Consider the following 6,418-nt stretch of genomic DNA (forward strand, 5'->3'; position numbering starts at 1 on the left):
CAAGGACCAGAATTCTCAAGCCCCTTTTTAATGGACTGCACAATATGATTAGACATCAGAGTCACATGACATACTTTTACGAAGTCCCCAGTGCACAGGCCCTTCCGATTAAATCAGGATTTCCAGCAGGGGAGGGGGCAGGGTTGTTTTTCAACCTCCTCTGGGGATTCCAGCCTGCAGGGAGGGCCAAGAACCGCTGCACCGGTCGCCTGGTTAAGGGGTCCCCGTGGAGAGGTGGTCGATCATGGTGAGAATGCACAACCTAGACCAGGGACCCGGGCCCAGCCCTCCCAGCATTTCCAGAGAAGGGAGGACCCAGCGGGGTCCAATCACCAGCATGCTCAAGTCCAACGCCAAGGAATCCTGCCAGCCCCTCTTTCTTCTTTCCAGTGATGCCAAGCCTGTTGCTTTCAGGGAGGGGGGAGGACACCAGCCACTTCTGTCCCCATGCTATGAAGATCTCGATGCACTGAGCATGGCCCTCCTGCTCTCTGACCTTGAGACCACAGTTCTTGACCTTGAGATCATAGTTTTCTGTGGAGAGCTTCCCGGAGGCCACTGTGATGAGCAACTGGAATAACGTCAGAATAGTAAGTAAAGAGGAGACTGGGAACGGCTTGGTCTTGAATAGGCTGTTTCAAATAAAAGAATTTGAGCTGGCAAGAGCTTGATTGCTAGCATTTCCAAACCTCCTTTCCTTAAGCAGGAGAACGCACATGGCCAATCAGGACCACATCAGCCTCCACTTCCCTGATGCGAATAAGGTAAGCCAGTGAGTGACAAGCCAGCCAACCGTAATGTGACAGCAGTGTGCCCCCCCCCTCCCGTCTGGCCAACCAGCAGGGCTCTTTCCCTCTGAGGTGCCCGGGGCAGTCTGCCCAGGCAGGAGGGTCACAGTAGGTTATTTCTCTCCATGTCAAGCAGCGCAGGGGCTTTGGGAGCACTGTCCCTGGACCTGGAGACCTTTCCATCCAAGGGAAATAAGGCATTGGTGACCGATGCACAAGGATCTTATTGGAAGAGAAGAGCTACTTCTTAGCATCACTTGGATTCAACAAACGGCTCCATCAAGCTCTGTCCCTGACCCCAGGGCCCCCACACACCTCGGTGGGAGACTGACGTGCACACGGGGCAGTGTGGTGCCCTTTGCCTGATGATGACCTGAGGGACAAGGCCAGAGCAGAAAAGGCAGAGCAGAAGCAAAGGCTGGAGGTGGGGGGGGGGAAGGGCTTAGCACACGGACAGAATGTTGGTGGGGGGTGTCTCTGGGGACCAGCTGCGTGGGGCAAGGACACAGTGATGAAGGATGGGGACTTAGAAGTCACAGCTGGGTGTGGTGGCACATCCCTGTAATCCTAGCAGCTTGAGAGGCTGAGGCAGGAGGATCACAAGTTCAAAGCCAGCCTCAACAATTTCGTGAGGCTCCAAGCAACTTAGTGAGATCCTGCCTTAAAGTAAAAAATAAAAAGGACAGGGGTGTGTGACTTAGTGATAAAGTACCTCTGGATTCAATCTCCAGTGCCCACTCCCAAAAAAAGCTCTCCTAAGCTTGAACACATTTCACTGGACCTAACATTAAAGTGGCCTCTTTTCTACAGTGCCCCTAACAAGAGATGAAGAGAAGCTGGATTAGAGCAGAGAAGAGTGAGGGAAACCAGTCCTCAGTGAACGGTGACCTACATAGAACTGGACCCATGTACAATCAGAAGTCTATCCATCTGACCACTCCTGAGTGCCCACAGCACACACCACATTGCCAGACACTACTCAAAAACAGATGCAAAAAAAAAAAAAAATTAAGATGCTAGCAAATCAAATTCAGGTGAATGTAAAAAGGTTTATCACAACCCATGTAGATTTATTTTATGAGTTCAAGTTTGGCTTAATAACCAAGAAGTGACAGAATTTCATCAAAAGGTTTAAAACAGCATCCCATTTATCTTAATCACTTTCTGGTGCTGGAAGAGAATATCACAGGCTGGATAATTTATAAGCAAGAAAGGTTCCTTTAGGCTCACAGTTCTGGAGTCTGGAAAGTCCAAGATTGGGTGTCTGAATCGAATGAAGAACTTATGCTGCTTCAACTCCTGGCAGAGAAGGGGCGGACTTGCATGTGATATGTTCAAGCTTAGGAGAGCACCCAGACATGCTCCGAACTGCGTGGGATGGTCCTGAGGCCATCATATGACGCAAGATATGAGGGGCAGCCTCATTTTAAAACAACCCGCTCTCGTGGTAACTAATCTAATCCTGTGAAAGCAAGAACTCACTCATGAGGAAGGCATTAATCCACTCAGGAGGACTCCACCCTGTGGCCCAGACACACCAGCTGTCTCCACCAGGCCCCAGCTCCCCACATCACTGAACCAAGCCTCAACGTGAGTTTTGGTGGGGACAAACCCTACCGGAGCCATAGTATCCATAGACATAGAAAAAGCACTGGCCACAAGTCAACACTGGTGGACGATTATTAAAACACTTTGATAAACTAGAAGAGGTAACCTTTCTTAATCTAGTAAAAGACATCTATAAAATACGTACAGCTAACATCATATTTAACGATGAAGTGTCCGATGTCTTCCTTTTCAGATGAGGAAGGAGAAAGTCTGTCTACCGTGACCTCTTCCACCCAAGCTCATGCCGGAGGTCCTAGGCAATGTCATAAGACACACCGGAGCACTGAAAAGTTATGAAAAATGGAATAGAAGAAATCATCCCATCATTACTTGTAGATGACACCATCGGACACAGAGAGAAGAATCTAGAAAAGTGTGTGCACTAATAAGGAATTTAGAAAGCTCACTGACACCAAGGTCAACATTTAAAAAGTGGTTATGTGAACATGAGCGACAGTTTAAAAATCAAATTTAAAATAATGCCCTTCATGGTCACAAAAAACAGGACGATCTGATGAAGACTATGCAAGATCCTACACTGAAGAAAACCCCAGAAAATGGGGATATACCACGTCGGTGGGAAAACCCAGAGTTAAGATGTCACTTCTCTCCAAAAATATCTATAAAGCTGATGCAATAATAATAAAGATTTTATGTTTTCCTTTGCAAACTGGTAAGTGGAGTCTAAATTCATTTGAGAATACAAAGCACCTAAAATATCTACAAAACTATCTGAGAAAATAAAAACAAAATAGGGAGCTGCCGGGTTTCTGTTTGTGACTAAAAGGCTCAGGGGTCACTCCAGTTAAACTGGGCTAACTGGGCTGCACAAAATAACCACACAAGAGACACAAATACCTTTTTCTTTGGGGTCGCTGTGACGGCTCCTCTGACCTTAAGGGTCTGCAGGAAGAGAGAGAGAGTGAGAGCACGTGCTGAGCCCTTTTATTGAGGAGAAGCTGTTCAGATGAGGCAAGGGGTCAGGTTTCAGGGGGCTGAGTCTATCTTCATGATGCCCACTGTCAGCAGGTTGACTGACACCTGGGTAGGCCACACCCAAGGGCACAGTAAGAGAAGGGGACACACCCAAGGCACTTCCATGGAAGATTCTATCCTAAACAGGGCAAGGGGTTATATTACAAAGGAACAGGTGAGCATAGCTTCACCCATGGGGCTGTAGCAAGACACACCCATGCATGAGACACGGACCCTCGAATCCAAGAAGGGTGGGGAAAGCTCTGCCACATTTCTGCGACTGAGCGCCTCAGCACCCAGCCAGGGAGTGTGACTCAGTCATGTGCAAGGTTGGTCTCCCACAGAGAGCCTTCATGACTGGAGATCTACTAAGGACATAATGATTAAGAAAGTGCAGCATTGGCTTAAGCATCAACAAACAGATCAGGAATGGAATACAGCCTAGAAACAGAACTTCATTTCTGTGGTCAATGAATTGCGCTCCTGCAGTTCAGTAGGGGAAAGATGGTCTTTTCGATAGACGGTGCTCTATCACTGAATATCTGTGTAGAGAAAACAAGAATCATCACCTTGACCTCACAGCACAGACAAGACTCCAATCTGCAGTGGCTTTGAACATAAGCCTGAAAGACAAAACAACAATAATGATCGACCTCTCAGAACACACAAGCAAAGCCTTCAGGGCCTCAGATTAGCAACCCTTTCTTAAAGAGAACTCAAACCACAGAGCAAAGTTGAACATATTGAACGTCATCAAAATGGATACCTCCTGTCTGTCAAAGAACACACTAAGAGGGGAGAGTCGGGCACCATGTGGAAGCAGAGTTAATGTACACATAACTGAACCAGGGTAGCCTTACTTTTTTTTTTTTTTTTTAGAGAGAGAGAGAGAAAATTTTTTAATATTTATTATTTAGTTTTCGGTGGACACAACATCTTTATTTTATTTTTATGTGGTGCTAAGGATCGAACCCAGCACCCCACACATGCCAGGCGAGCGCACCACCGCTTGAGTCACATCCCCAGCCCCACATCGCTATTTTTAATAGCCCCAATTGAAACAACCCCAATAGGATCAAGAGCACGGGAAAAGAAATAGTGGCATATTTGTGCAACAGGACAAAAATAGAATAATAATTTAACAAAAGAAACGGACCACTGCTGTGCACAGTGTGGACGGATCTCATGGCAAGGCTGGGAATGAGAGGAACTGGACGTGACAGAATGCGGAATTCCACTGGGGGGGATTCAGGGACAGGCAAAAGTCATTGGTCAATGCCAGAGGAGTGTCACCTCAGAGGAGAGAAGTCTCTCTTGATTTGGGGGATGAGCATGAAAGGGTTTGCTGAAAAGTTCCACTTCTTTAAAAATCTTGGTGTTAGGGTTTGGGTAAGTATCCCCAAAAGTCCATATGTCACAGGCTTGATCCTCCGGGGAAGGTCCATCAGGAAGTGGTGGAGACGTGAGGAGGGGCCATCTAGAGAGAGGTCCGTAAGTCATTAGGACTCTGCCCTCAAAGGGATTGCATGACCCAGCACCTTTCCCTTTTCTGTTTCTGCTCTCTGGACCATGATGGGGTGAGGAGTTTTGCTCCACCATATCCTCCCGCCATGATGCGTTGCTTTGCTACAGGCCCAAGAACAATGGGGCCAGTTGATCATGGGCTGGAACTACTAAAACTGTGAGCCAAACCCTTTTTCTTTATAAGTTAATTTTCTCCAGGATTTTGTTATAGTGTCAGAAAGTTGTCTAACATTTGGTGATTTTTTTTTCATGAATAAATACATACGGAAAAATTCATCCAACTATATGCATAGAATTCATGTGGGGTTTTTTTGTGTGTGTTCACAAACACAGATTATTATTGTGTGTGTGGAAGGAAGGTGCTGGAAATCAAACCCAGGGCCTCATGCATGCTAGGCAAGCACTTTACCATCGAGCTACATCCCCAGCCCAGTATACTCACATTAAAAAAAGAAGCAGGAGGAGGAAGGAGAGAGTAGGCTCTCCAAACTTCTGTTTTTCCCAAGTTATTTCCTTCTCACTAGAAATGTTTTGGATTCAGTGCAGTGTCTCCCTCCACAGGTCATGGAGCAGGGGAATTGGTTGTACAGCAGAAAAAAGATGTGAGGGCTTCCAAGAACAAAGCATCCCGTTGTCTGCTGGAGACGCCTCCCCAGGGCTCTGTCCTGGAACCACTCACAGAGCAACATCTGCTCGGTGCCACCGGATCAAGTGGCCTCCCGCAAAGCCCGCCGTGCCGGCCGTGGGTTCTAGAATTGCACATTTCCATCCAAAATGTACATTCCTTCCAAGGATGACGGTCACGTTACACAACAGCCTCTGAGGCTTCCACAGAGAGTCTGCCCCTCGCTACAGAAACCTCAGCCTCTTCCTTTGGAAACAGAGGAGATAAGTTGTCTCTTTTTCCTTCTCTACAGAAAATCTCTTGGCACCTCAATGGCTTTTTCTTTCTCTGGGTGGAAGCTGTCCCACCACGTCCCTCGCCAGCTCCTCCAAGATTTTCAGATGAACTTGCCAGGACCGGCTTCAAATTATTAGAAATTTAAAAACAGAGCTGAAAAGAATCCTTTTCTTGTAGAAAAGCAAACCAATATTTTCAGATGAATGACATAATATTGGGGTTGGGGGCAAGGGAACAGGGATGGTGATGAATCGATAGAACAGGATTGGCAAGGGCTGAAAGTAGTCGAAGCTGGGTGACAGGATGCTCCCTTTATTAGGCTGTTCCTCCTGTTTTTATAGTTTGAAATTGTCTGTAATAAAAACGGGAACAGATCATCTGCAGATGTATTTCTTTGGAAGGAGGAATATTTACATCTGATCACATGAGTGATCATGTGATAATCAGGGAGATGCTGTCTGTTGAAATCAACTTGCCACTTCTCATCAAGCTTTGAGAATGAAGATCAAACCCCCTGATTTGATCTCCGAGTCAATTTTCTCTGCCGTCAATGTGTTCTTGACTGACAGGTGTCCAGGCTTAAAGTTAAATCATGTTTTATTTCTGTTTTTGATTGCTAAAG

At 46.5% G+C, this 6,418-nt stretch overlaps 1 long non-coding RNA gene across 1 annotated transcript; it reads left to right on the forward strand.

Annotated features, from left to right (window-relative positions):
• The first annotated feature begins 261 nt into the window (after positions 1–261).
• LOC144375852 (uncharacterized) lies at positions 262–3,066 on the forward strand. The gene is made up of 2 exons (XR_013435703.1): positions 262–764; positions 2,590–3,066. It is a non-coding gene; the product is annotated as an uncharacterized LOC144375852 (long non-coding RNA).
• Positions 3,067–6,418: the final 3,352 nt, after the last annotated feature.

Source organism: Ictidomys tridecemlineatus, chromosome 3, assembly GCF_052094955.1.
Source record: "Ictidomys tridecemlineatus isolate mIctTri1 chromosome 3, mIctTri1.hap1, whole genome shotgun sequence".
Taxonomy (NCBI): domain Eukaryota; kingdom Metazoa; phylum Chordata; class Mammalia; order Rodentia; family Sciuridae; genus Ictidomys; species Ictidomys tridecemlineatus.